Below are 14,439 nucleotides of genomic sequence, written 5' to 3'. Positions count from 1 at the left end.
AGGCATTCGGAGGTCAAGAAAGGACCAGGTGCATGCCAAAGAGTATCAGGAAAGTGGCAGAGAGTATCAGTATTGCGGTTCAAAGCAGATGAATTCAAAATGGCCCCAGCAGATCTAGCAAGCCGTCATTGAGCCGTATAGCTCACCAACTCACAGATTTTGGCCATTTAAGGCAACAGGACCACTTGAAGGTAGATTAAAGGATTTCAATGCAGATTTATGACAAGTGCAATCGTCCCAGTCACATTTTGGAGCAGCGCTGCTTCCTTAATTGTGCAGTTATCACACAGAGGACAGTGCGTGGCTCAAAGCACTCTTTCAGTCCATTTTTGAAGCTGCAGGAACCTGTGCAGCCCTAAAGAGCCATTTTGATGAGGCTGCTCCCTCATGCACAACTGTTTTAAGTTATTTTATGCATTCATTTCTAGCAGAACTTAGCATTAGAAGCAGTTATTGCACAGATCTTTTTTGATCTATTTTGATAGATATTTTGTAGACATTTCCTCTATATATACCACCCTCTGCACTGTTTTAAGGGTTGGTTGGTTGTATGACTCCTCTAGAGACTCGCTCTATATCTGATATGATTTCTTTAATCAAAGACTGCTTAAAGCTTGGAGGATGGACTGTTTGAAGTGTTTTTAATGGTTGAAGAGTGAATGATGGAATTCATGTGCTGCTATATGGATCAATAAGTGTTTCTCACCTTTGTTATTTCAATTTCATACATGCTCAAGTCACAGAACAAAAGATTGGTCTAGAATTTGCTTAGCTGCACTCTATGCTCAGTTTCTGTGGCTTCTTAATGTTTTCCTCTTGATTTAGGCATAAATATGAATTCCTTTATGGCTCATGTTTGATCTATTTCACATATGAATGACTGTTGTTTAAGAATTCTTAGCTGCTCCTAGATAGAGCTCATTCATCTTCTCTCTGTTAAGCTGAGTGAGAGATTCTTTGTTGCCTCTCATTCCTTAGCCCTCATTCTATCCTTTTGAACGTAAGTGTTCTTTCACGAGCAGCTACCTTGCTCCTCATTCCTCTTGTGACCAAGAAAACACACCAGCAGTCCTACTCCATGACTCCATGCCCAATGGTTTGAAACTTACCACACTATGCATTGCCTCTCTACTTGAAAACCTCGTCCTTCCCACCAAACATAAACAAAACCCCTTGAACTCAATAACTAGCCTAATATCATCTTCAACAAAGATAAATTATAAAGAGAGAGCCCTCTCTGATTGCAGGTAGGCTAGGACCTGCAGTGCAAAGATTAGTTTGTGGTTACCTCGGCCGTATCCTTTAAGGAGCTTTAAGGACAACCTGAGTGATAATAGTAGGAAGGAAACCCTTCATATATCATGGTAAGTAAAAGATGGAGAGGGAATTTGTGAGACAAACAAAAGACAACCCATGGGGACCTTACAATGTGTTGTGCCTCAAGGAAGGTATCAAAATTATTTTACGTGTCTTTGGAAGCAAGGGGTTTGAATACTTCCCCCTAAAAGTGCATTTCATAAGTTGGTAGATATCACAAACTAGGCATAATTCTAATTCAAGAGATAATGACTAATCATACATATGCAGTTGAAATTCTAAATGGGTTTATTAACAAATAGTAGTTTATTGCTCAAGATTGAAATTGTAGAGGGTTAAACACTACATGGAACACAATTTTTGGTTGAAATTTTGAGTATGATACACTTCTCGATTTGGATTGAATTGTTCTCATTAGAAATTGATATAAATATTTATATTATGAATACTTATGGTTAATTCAAAAATAAGTAGGCTTATTGGGATGATTATTTTTTGTCAAATGTTCTTAAAAAGAACTATGTAATTATAAAGTTGACTTGAATGTTGTTATGAACAAAAGAGAAGTCTAGGGGGACGACAATAAGATGGATCCCCTTATTCCATATTCCCTTCATAAGATTGAAGAAGCCAATTTGTTTGACATGGAGCTTAAAAAACCCCCTCCAACATGGAGAAATAATAAGTTGGCAGAGGAGCTTAGTATTGAAAAAATACTTAAGAATTTTTTAACAAATGAAACATCAATATTTAATTATGCTAGGTATAATAGATACTAGACTAGGACTAGTGAGCTCATCTAGCCCTTAACAACCTTGTAATTAGAAGAAAGGAGCATAGTAGAACTTGCTTCCAATCATTCTAGATCTTAGGTGGTGGATTACTAAAGCAATGTCAACCCTGAATGCAACAATAATTTTCCAACTAGAGCTAATGTTACCTCTTACTCTAAGAGGTAATGCATTATATAGATATAGATAAAATATATTTCTTCAACAATTATTTTTACTAATGATCACAAACAATGTAAGAAACAACATAAGATAACATTAAATTTTATAGTAGAAATTATGGAAATTTTTAGGAACCAACCCTCAATGATGGCGTTTCTTTAAGACACCCTTCATAGGAAACAAAGGTGTTGTGCTTGTGCATCTCTTAATAACCCGTCAATTAAAAGAAGGGAGTAGATGTGTTATATCTTAGGTGATGAATTGTCGAAGCCTACTGAGTGGTAATTCCTCTTAATTTATGAGATAATGCATTCAAATAATGATAACAACAATCTATTTTTAAAGGTCGTGTTTGAGTCAAACACCAAATTGGTGTATGAGGTCTCCTAGTTTGTGAGACAAGGGAGTCCCTCTATATAGTAATTTGTATGCTAAAGTCTATGGAGATGTACATACCCTATCCCTTTAGATTTGAAAATACAATCTTCTAGGAAAACCTCACAATGAAGTTGCAAACACTTCCATGCATTTCTTGGATAGTAGCTAGTGTAAATATGTTAGTGCAAATTAGAAAACTAACCTAGTAAAGACATTGAGTATTAACAAGCGTAAAAAATTGATCCCAAAACTTCTTATGTGAATTTCAAATAAGTATTATTATTAATTTAAATCCATGTATTTGAAATCAATTTTTTTAATATGATTTTTTAAATCATTTATTTTTATCTCGCATATTACAAAATTTATATATTAAAAAATTTAAATATATTCAAATTTAATATTGATTTAAGTTGATTTATTTTTTAAAATGATATCTAATATATATTATTATTTTTTTAAATGTAAGATAAATTTAAATTGATAATTCTAAAATAATATTATCTCCTTTTATCTTTTTGTTGGTTGACCTTGAGGGCATTGTTCCGGGATGAGCTTACTCACTCTAGGAGAGAGTCCAACTATCTTATATCATGCTAAGCTAAGGAAAATGATATATCCACATATAGTTTTAGTTAAGGGCATCTTAAAATCAAATATTTTGCATAGTGAATCAGTAGAAATTATTCCAAAGTACCAAAAACATTATTTTATTTTTTCTTTTTGATTTTTAGTGTAAGTTAAAGTTTAATTAAATTATTTAAAAAATTATGTTTTTATATTTATTTATCAAATCATATATATATATATATATATATATATATATATATATATATATATATATATATATATATATATAGATATATAAGATTGTATATCTGGATTGGTGAACACTATTCACCCAATTAATCCAATATTGAATATTACAGCAAATATTATGTAAATTGTTAAATATAAATAAACAACTCCTCTAACCATCTATATACCACTCACCATATTACTGCATAGACAAGTGAATAGTATTAATTCTTTCTTCTCACCAACCATTATTATTAACCCAATTATACCTAAAAAATAAAAAATAAAATCCTAAAACTAACGAAGATGATCAGGAAAACCTACACAGAAAGATTTTACTGACAACATTTTAGCAGTTAGAGGGAAGGTTATTCCATCTCTTAGGAATATTGCTTAAACGGGGTCAGACCTAGAGAGGGAACAAAGACACCATTTATAATATAACATGAATTCAACTGTCTTCAGTAAGAATCACTGCATAAAACAACCTTCGTAATTGAGGATAAAATCTAGCAACCAAAGTGCTACAAAAAATAACATTCATAATTGAGGATAACATTCAGTAGTAATAGAACATAAGGCAATATCAACAATTATATGAATCCGAGAATGAGGAAAAGCAAACTCCTGTAACAAAATAATGCCAGACCCATTATGCTTGGAAAGAAGTGGGTCCCATATGTTGAAATAATGCTTATCATTGGTTATAACCAGCATACCCCGAAGTAGGGGTAAGGGAACACCAAAGTGAATTAGGGTGGTTGTGTTGTTTAAATATTCAGGATTTTTATTTTTGGATGGAAAATAGATACTTCACAAAGTCCATATTCATCCCATACCTCACTAAATATTCTCAAGGATCATGTATCTCCAAATTTAAATTACTTAGTTGTATACCCACCTATAATAATTGCAACTATTTGACCCCTGCTTTTCCAAAGAAAAATAGAAGAGGAACAAGAGACATTGATTAAGAGGGTGAAGAAGAAATGATGAAGAAAAATCAAAGAACAATGTTTGGAAAATGAAGATAATATGAAGATGAAAAGGGGATGTAGGGATGGTGTTGAGCTAGATGGACAAGTGGAGTACATTATAGGATTGAACATAGACCAATCAACAAATGACAAATGTCTTCTTATGGGATGATGGGGTGGTTGTCTCAATGGGATGTTATCCCCTCCACTCGGTTTCAAATCCCATGGGGGAACACCATGGACCGTATTAGTAAGGTTAGAAGGATATGCGTCCAATTGGAGTTTGGGATCCCGACTCCAGTTTTTGGTGGTATCCAAACATTTTGATACTATGTTGAACTATGAGTTTATGATATATGTGACTTGAGCATTGTTACATATATCTGGGTAGGTTTCTAGTTCCCCATCAAACATTTTCCTTTGAAAAAAAAACAAATGACAAATGGTAGTTTGTAGGAAAAAACATAAACCAAATATCAAAATAGAACTAGTTGGTGTTCAAGAGAATCTAAATAAATGATGAAACTAATCAGCCCTAATTATTATTTATAATGTAGGCTTCAAGAATAGTGTATTAGTGATATGTAAAGAGAATATCCCAAGGACTATTGGAATTGGAGGAAATGGAGGATTGCTTCTTGTATTAGGATATTTTTGTGGGTAATTGATACAATTCAATTAGAGGTCGGAAACCATCTATTGAAATGAGATCCATAGTTCAAAGTGCATAAGAGGGTCATCACCTCAATATTTTGCATCAATGATGATCAATTGACTCCCATGAAAAGCTCTTAAGATTGGAGTTCCATCCACAATGCATATGAAACTCACCCATAAGAGTATTAGGAAAAACCTATTAGTGGAGATGAACATTGAAGCATGAAGTCTCTTGAGTAGTCCCTTTGTGATTTCTAATTGTAATCAATCTATATACACAATTTTATTTAGAATCTTCAAGACATAAACAACTAATTGTTTTGGGGGGCTTGGGGTTAAGCTATTTGGTAAATTTGGAATTAAGCCACATTCTAAGATGTAGTGTCTTTTCGTGAGATATTTTTCATTGAAATTTTTTGAAATAAGCAAAGGGAAAATAAAACAAAATGGATTTCTCAATTGTAATTATACAACTTTTTATTTTTATTTTTTAATTTGTCAAAAGCATTAGAGATGATTGGTTTGTGAATGAAAATTGACACATCAACTCACAATGAAAGGATTTCAATTATTGAACAAATTCTCATCATCTTCACTTATTCCATGAATAAATCCTTACCTTCGAAAAATTCCTTTTGTGAAACGACTATGTATAGGGAGTGCTCCATAAGATATGTAGTTTGCAGGATGGTTCATGTTCTCTTATCAATTTCCAATAGCACCATCCAAATCTATACACACCATACCTTTTTGGCACCTCTATAGTGTAAAACCTATCATAATTTAGTTGTCATTTTTCAATTAACATTATCATCATTGGTTGTTATTTGCAAATATGGGTTGTCTCATCACCAAAATTCAAGAAAATCCATGCCACCTAAAATGACTTATTTCCTTTTGGTTTTGGGTAGTTAACATGTTTCCTTATGTCTAAGGAAGGTGATCTCTCAGCTAATTAAAAACAATTTTATGTCTTATGTCAAGATCAAAAGACAACATCAACCTAAATAGTATTTGCAAGATATCAAATGTCCCTTGTGGTCATCATTATTTCTACCTCTAATGGGTCATGTGGTTTCTAGAATCATTGAGCCTTAGTCCCTTACATGAGACCGCATATTACTCTAGATTGTAGTTTAGCCTCTTGCCTGGGAGATATTTTTCATGTAAAGCTATGTAACTAGTACATTATTGCACCGAGAGGCGCTCTACAACCTAGTATGGGGTAGATGTCAAGCCTAAATGTTTAACATTTAACATTTAACAAATTTAATCTAATGGCAATGTCAGCCATAATTAAAAAATTGATATAGAGGTAGATGTGTAAGATTAAATATTTAAAATTTAACATTTATATGCGAGCTCAATTAAAAAATAATAAAAAGGTTAAAAGTAATATAGATCCAAGTATGGTGGAGATATTGTAGTATAAGTTAACCTCTCCAAATAAAAAATTTTCTTCTTTAACACTCATATTGCTATTCAAAGAAATATCTCCAGAATTCTTGGCATTCAGAGGGACTCCCTCCCCTCAAATTATTTAGGAATTCCCCTCACGGCAAAGCCCCTACACAAAAGCATTTGGGAACCGCTAATCAACAAATGCAGGATAAAGTCAAAAGTTGGACAAGCAGATCCTTAAACCTGGCAGGCAGACTCGTGCTGACAAAGGTGGTGCTCCAATCAATTCCAATTTTCATGCTTTCAGCACTTCCAGCCCCTCTGGGAGTTTTGAAGCAATTCATAAATATCCAAAGAGACTTTCTCTGGGGTAGGGAGGAAGCGAGAAAGAAGTGGGCCTTAGTCTCTTGGGAAAAAATCTTTAAACCCAAGAATCATGGGGTTCTCAGCCTAGATGACCAGGAGATCCTAAGTAAGGTCCTAGGCGCCAAAATATGGTCGAGGTGGGTCAAAAATCCTAAGGCTCAATGGGCAAGTATATGGAAAGAAAAATACGCTAGCTCCTGGCACCACTCTGATATGATAAGGATGTCTGGTAACATTAAAGGCTCTGCCATTTGGAATAAAGCGTGGGGGAACAAAGGCCTCGTTCAAAAAAATAGCTTTTGGGAAATCAGAGAAGGAGAACTTGCTCTTTTCTGGGAGGACAAATGACAACAAGAACCGAAACTGTTAAGAGAGGAATTTTGGAACCTTAAGCAGGAGATGGACACCCAAGGTATGACTAGAGTGAAAGATTTTGGGAGCATTCACACAACAATGGGAAATGGAGGACTTGGAAGGTGATAGACTGCAAGAATGATGGATTGATGGAAACAAAATCTGAGGCTCTTGGACAAATTTTGGAGCAACGTATGATCTTGGTGTCTGAAGGGCAAGCCCAACTCAGATGGGGAAACAATAGTAAAGGCATCTTCAACATTAAGGAAGCAAAAAATATTCTCCTTGAGCTGGTAACCCAAGCTCTGAACAGAATCTGGCTAAACCTCTGGAGACATCAGGGCTGGATAAAGATCAAACTCTTCATGTGGTTGGTTCTGCAAAGGAAAATCTTGACTTGGGACAACATTCGAAAGAGGGGAATATTTGGTCCTTCTATATGCCAGCTCTGTAAAGCCCAAGAGGAAACTATGGAACACCTTCTCAATAGCTGTAATTTCACTTCCAGACTATGGAATGCTTTTGCAACATCTTTCAACAATCTCACAGGGATAAAGAGAGTATTATCAACACCCTTACTAGATGGAGGAAAAATTTCTCAGATAATGAAGTTCTCAACTTAGCCTGGGCTCTCATGCCAAGTTTTATTATTTGGAACATATGGAAAGAAAGGAACAAGAGAATTTTAAAAAATGAAAAGAATCCTGCGTCTCACCTGTTTGATCAGATCTTAGAGCAGATCAAGGAGATGGTCAACTCAACAGTAAAAAATCTTCCTAAAAATCCCCCCACAGGAGCAGACTTGAGAACTCTCAGACTGTTAGGTCTGTAGGGGATCACCCCTATAACCCAGTTCAGAAGTGCAAGAAAAAGGGAGTCGGAAAAAGAATACTGGCAACCTCCTCCAAGAGGTTTTTGGAAATTCAACATAGATGGAGCCTCCAAAGGCAACCCCGGAACAACGAGCTTTGGGGGAGCTCTTTGGGATGAAGAAGGTAATATCCTCTCTCTATTCCATTGTCACTTAGGAAGAGCGACCAATAACATGGCAGAATCAATGGCGATGGAGCAATGCTTAGATTTGTTGAAGCAGGCAACTACTACAATGTGATCATTGAAGCTGACTCAGAGCTGGTTATTAACTCGGTTAAAAGAATCAATTGTGATTCTGAGCCGCAGAAAGTATCGCAGCACTGGAAGTTAATCCGGGTGTTCCAGAGAATTCAGAGTCACTTGCAAGAGCTTTTCTCTGTCAGATTCAACCATATGAGTAGGAAGGCTAACAAGCTGGTGGATTTCTTGGCCAACCAAGGGGTCAGTTGCAAGGAAACCAAAGTGGAGACAGGGTGGCAAGTTATGCCATTTGACAATCTGAAAACTCTTTGTCTCAAACTTGCGGAAGAGGACAAAGAAGCGTTTCGGGTTTCTACGGAAAAAGGAAGAATTCAATGAGATATCCTTAGTTGAATATCCCCTCTTTAAGCAAACAGGTTGGAGGAAGCAAATGGAGGCAGGCATCAGATGCTTTGACAACACCAGTCTCCGAAATCACCAGCTCAAGCTAGGCAACTGGCTTCGTTCCTTCAGGATTCAATTCAAATCCTGAGTGTAGACACTTTACCCTCGACAAGGTGGAGTGGATCGATGGGCTCAACTTTCCTATGGTCTTGAATGGGGCTCAGTATATTAGAAACTACTACTGTTACCATGGTTCCGCCAGGAGAAGGGACAAACCGCGTCCCAAACGGTTTAAGGGTGATTGCACCACTTTTGATCGTAAGGTGGTTTATGGCGATTGAGAGTGATGCACACATTTGTCGACATGTGGAGGAGAGAGGAGGAGCGAAACCGCCCTCATCGCACAGTAAATCTCGGGCATGTCCACGTTGCGAAGTGGGGCTCGTCCGTCGATCGGCGCGGTGTGGATCAACGGTCAGATTTGACCGAGCGTTTTTGTTGGGGTGGTGCGTGGTCCAATGTACGGCTAGCCAAAAAAGTCAATTTTTTGCTGAATTGGAACTCCAGCTTATGGGATAGAGAGATAGGTTTTTGGGCTGTCGGATGTAATGACAGTTGTGTGGGAATGGGGAGGTCTAGTCAGCATGTCTTCGAAAGACAATTCTCTCTTTGGTGACTGGGATATTCATGGTTTATAGGTGAGTGATAGGGTCTTGAGGAAAGCCTTGGCTGGTTTTTCTTTGATCCGGATTCCTTTATCGAGTCTTAGTCATAGGTTAAGGGCCATGCCACGGAGGGCGTGCAACCCTATTTTGGGTCCACAGGGTTTGATGGACTGTTGTAATATTTGTAAATTATTTTTTATTAATAGTAATGAAAGGAACGTCTCTTGCCTTAGCAAGAAAAAAGATATTGTAGTGTAAACATTTAAATCTTGGCTTGATAAAAAATTAAAAGTAATATCAATAACAAAATTCAATTTGTTATATTATAATTTTGTTTTGCAGGTCAGCTCATCCCCTCCAAGTTAGAAATTATGCTCAAGTAAAGTGGATAAGTAAACATTTGGCTCCAATAGAAAAACTTTGGTGGGTAGTAAAAGTCTACACATTTAGAATTTTACTTCTACATAAGTGTTAAAGAAAGCATAAATGATGGTGGGAAGTAAATCCTGTAAATCTTATTCCTATCCATTTTTTATGCAAAGATCTGCTTAAATTATGGTGGAAAGGAATTGTTGGCAAATATATTATTTATTTGAGTATAAGTTATTAGTATTTTATTTTTGGAAGTTTTTTTGCAAAGCGTAAGAAAAAAAATCACTTACACAAATATATAAAAACCATGCATGAATATTGCAATGATATCCATAAATTATGGCATAAAATATGCAAGTCAATTATCCACATGACATTGCATTATGAAAATGCTCCAATAAGACCTCAAGTTATGGTCCAATCAAATGTTTGAAAATTATTTTTTTAATAATATCGAAAAATAAATATTTATTTTTCAAGGTAAACATTATAATTTGCATTATTCAATGCTAAACCAATAGTGATCAAACAAATCAATTCTTAGAGTCTTTCCTTGGTAGGGACTAATAATGATTCCATGATCATATTTAAATTTAATTCATAAGCACATAAAAACTAATGCTTACAATAAACCTACAATATAACAAGTTTCTTAACCATGGATATCCACCCCCACTTTGCCATGGATATTATTAACTTGTAAATAGGTTTTGTTACAACACCATGACTTATAATACCACACGCTGAAAAACCATAACTCATTTCACAATAAAAAATTAAAATGTAAAATAATTTAGACATTAAATATAGCATTGATTACATAGAGTGAAAATTCTCCGTAATATGGGAGAGATGGAAAATGAGCGAGAGAGAGATAGAGGGAAAGATGGATCCAACCTAGATATGGTATGTGTATATAAAAACCATCCTAGATCCATCTTAACCCTAGATCTATTAAACACTAGAGGGATCAAATATCTTTTCACTTTAAAGGAGGTGTGTATCTCAAGATATTTGATCCCTCTTGGTGTTTGATAGATCTGGGGTTAAGATGGATCTAAGCTGATATAAAATAATTACGCCATAAGGTGTTTCCCTTTGAAATGAACTCCCCTCCCGGGTCACCTGTCCCTTTATTTACCTTTGATTTAGGTGTTAGATGATATAAAGAGCCTCCACCATCCGATTAAAAGCGAGTACTAGTTAGTTACAATTATCTAATGAAATTCCAATTCCATATCACATATGATAGACTTAGAGTACAATTAGAGTACTAGAAAAATCAGTGGCAAAAAGGATGTAAATTCTGAGGAATAATTACAGTAGAAATCTCTGCAAGGCTTCTTCGCGTTGGGGTCCGGGTATGGGAGGCAACAAGGTGCCAAGAGGCAGATAGGCTGTAAAGTTTGAAGAATAATTAAAGCAACAGTCTCTGCAAGGCTTCTTCGGGTTGGGCCTAGGTATGGGAGGCAACAAAGATAGGCTGTAAAATCTGAAGAATAATTACAACAATAGTCTCTGCAAGCCTTCTTTGCGCTGGGGCCCCGGTATGGGCGGTGACATCAAATCCCTAGGGCGGTGCTCGGTTGTTTCGAAAAATTTTAACGGTTTGGTGCCGCAGGTGGAGGATGTCGTGGTGAAGGTGGACTGTGTGATATCTGGTGAGGAGAAAGGGGGTTTGAGCCACAGGAGCAGGGGATTTATAGGTCTTTTGTGAAACTTGTGATCGGTAGTATAGTTAAGCCCTTACAGGCATTGCAACAGATCCTCGGGACGAAGAAAGGAGTTCTTGCCGAGGTTTCACATCATTCCCCTGGCGAGGTGTTGAAAAACTTCAAGGAGATTCAAAATCTTCACATTGAGCTTCCCGATAGGGAGATTGGCATTGGGGACAACGTGTCATTGAGGTGGAGAGCCGAATTTGGTAGTACGCTTGAGAGATGCATGATATTGGGATCCACATCGTATCTCTGCGAGAACAATTCGAGGAAAAATCCTCGTTCTCCTATTCGAAGAACGGAGGAATCTAACCAGAGTTTGGACGATAATGGCAGTATACCAAAATCATTCTACACAGATGTTGGTTGAAGCTGAGAGTAATTTGGACCATAATCTCGTTAATAACTACCAATAACTCAAATTTCTCTTATCAGGTAATAAAATAATAACCTAATAAACAGATAACAAAAATAAAAATAAATAACTAAGTAACAGAAAAAATGCCCTACCTTCTAAGAGGTATCTGCAACAGGTCTAGAAAAGAAGTCCACTGGCTAAAGACAACACCTTTCAGACCTGAGGCCTTGAGCTCTTGCAAATGTTTAAGTAGAGCCAAAACCTTTGATGATTCTATCCAGTTTGTCTCGTTAACCTTGAAACAACATTATGACGTACAACAATTACAGTGTAACAGAGAACATCTTCGAACCTGAAGTTCTTGATTTGCAAACATTAAATAAACTAAATGTTTGAATTCAATGCATGCAAAGAGTATTGAGAACGATTGTGAGAAGAAAAAAAAATCTTTTTGTGATTGGTGGCAATATCTCGGTTACTATCCATGCATTCCTCATTTGGATTCTCTATAGAATGAACATATCATGGGGTAAAAGTAAAGTAGCCTATACTAAGTGCTAATTTACATTTTTTTAACTGAATTTGATTTTACATAGATTTGGGTAAAGACTCCATTATTTATTATATTAAGAAAGTGTCTCTGTAAAGACTTCATTATTTATTATATTAATAAAGTGTTGGTAATATCTAAGGTTGTATTTAGCAAGAATACTATATTTTCCTTTTTAACCCTGAACATGTCATTCATATATATATTTAAGTTGAAGATTGAGAGTGAATGGGTGCACTTTCAAGGTACTTTTTGGGATAGGTTACTCATTAATTGACTTTAGCTTACTAAAAAAAGATAATTATGGATTTAAGATGAATATAAAATGGTTCAATTTTTTTTTTTTTAAACCTTATCACTTAGCTATGTATGTATGTAATTATTTATTTTTTGATGATGATGCTCAAGATTTGTGGATAACTATGTGTTCTCAATGAGATGCACATTGTTACATTTTTCTTTGGATCATTTTCTACAGGGTTGGACACACTAATGAACAAATCTAGGCCCTTCAATAGGGAAGTGATGGTACACTTTTTCTTTGGAATTTTAATGGATTAATTATGAGGGAGTAAGAGTGGAGTATTATTTTATCTTCAACAATCTACTCTAAGTGGTTTGCACATTTGTTAGATAGTTTCATTTCACTCTTAAATAAAAGAGGCTGCAAACAAGAAATTTTAAAATCTTAATTGAAAGCATGATATACAATTCAATTTGTAGCTTTGGTTGTTCACAACTTTTCTTCAATTGTGCCTTGGTGACATATCTCTTACATGGACACTTTTCAAGGTTACAAAGAGCCTTTGCGCATATTATGAAGGTCTCTATTCTATGGAGGATGAGATCCAAAGAGCCTTTGCACATATTACGAAGGCTTCTATTCTATGGAGAATGAGATCCTTACGAAGGCTTCTATTCTATGGAGAATGAGATCTATTGCTTCTATTTTATGGAGAATGAGATCCTTACAAAGGCTTCTATTATATGGAGAATGAGATCTTTGACCTGTGCAGAGATTATCGTTTTCTTCCCTTTATTAGTTAGTGCCTTAGGGCATTTACCGTTTTCTTCCCTTTATTAGTTAGTGCCTTAGGATATTTATCTTTTTATTCCCTTTATTAGTTTGTGCCTTAGGAAATTATAGTTTCCTCTTACATTGCCACATTTCATGTTTGTAAAAGAGTCACCACTAGTGTTATTAAATAAATGTTCAATGGTTGGTAACATTTTTTGCAAGTACTTTTGTTATCTATTTACTTTTAAATTATTTTTTTTAGTATAAATATTTTGTGTTTGGTTTACAATAGATATTATGAACACATAATTGCTAGTAATCACCGAGAGGGAAAGTTAATCCTTTAAGAGACTCTTTGAATTTTCAAAAAATACCCAACAAAATATTCATCATATGAAGCAATGAGATTAAAGAACAACACTAGTGCATTTATATATCAATAGTTTATGAGATACAATTTCAATCATTAACATTCACCACCATAATCCAATTGGTAATAACTAAGTTGTCTTTAAATACTTGCATAAGATATCTAATATCAATGTGACAATATATATCCACCATGTTATACATAATTGATTAGATTGAGTCTATGAAAATTGGTAAGATCACTCAAACAAAGGTCATGAGATGAGATAAAGATAAGATAATTTTAATGTCCAATCTATGTTTGACACTCAAATCAACACCAAAATGAAAAATTCCAAATGGAAAATACAACAGGGGTATATTTTCTCAGGAACTACCTAACCTATATAAGTGTTTTCCTCTAACAAACCCTTACCTAAAATTAAACATACATGAACACTAAACCAATATGGATGGGAGAAGAAAAACTAACAAGGGAAAAACCTTGTCTTAAGCTTGTCAATTGTGTTCTTCCCTTCATTTTGGGAAATGGCTATGACGCTATCAGTATTAATATGATAAAAATGCCATTTGGAGCTAGAAGGTAAAGAGAAATCAATTACATTATGCCAAATTTATAGATTCTATAACCTTTCCAACATGGGTTTCCTCTTAATCTTCAAAGATGTTCTTTCAAGTTTCAATAGACACATATTTCATAGACTTTGAATAAATACAAGTAGTAGATTAC

At 35.2% G+C, this 14,439-nt stretch overlaps 1 pseudogene; it reads left to right on the top strand.

Moving 5' to 3' along the window:
* The first annotated feature begins 11,245 nt into the window (after nt 1-11,245).
* Nucleotides 11,246-11,784, top strand: LOC149249569 (F-box protein At4g18380 pseudogene; annotated as a pseudogene).
* The last annotated feature ends 2,655 nt before the right edge of the window (nt 11,785-14,439 follow it).

This window comes from Pinus tabuliformis, chromosome 7 (genome assembly GCF_031772625.1).
Source record: "Pinus tabuliformis cultivar Carrire ecotype Pingquan chromosome 7, CPIR1, whole genome shotgun sequence".
NCBI lineage: Eukaryota > Viridiplantae > Streptophyta > Pinopsida > Pinales > Pinaceae > Pinus > Pinus tabuliformis.
Note: the sequence above shows the minus strand (reverse complement) of the source record. Positions and strands in the feature narration are given on the sequence as shown.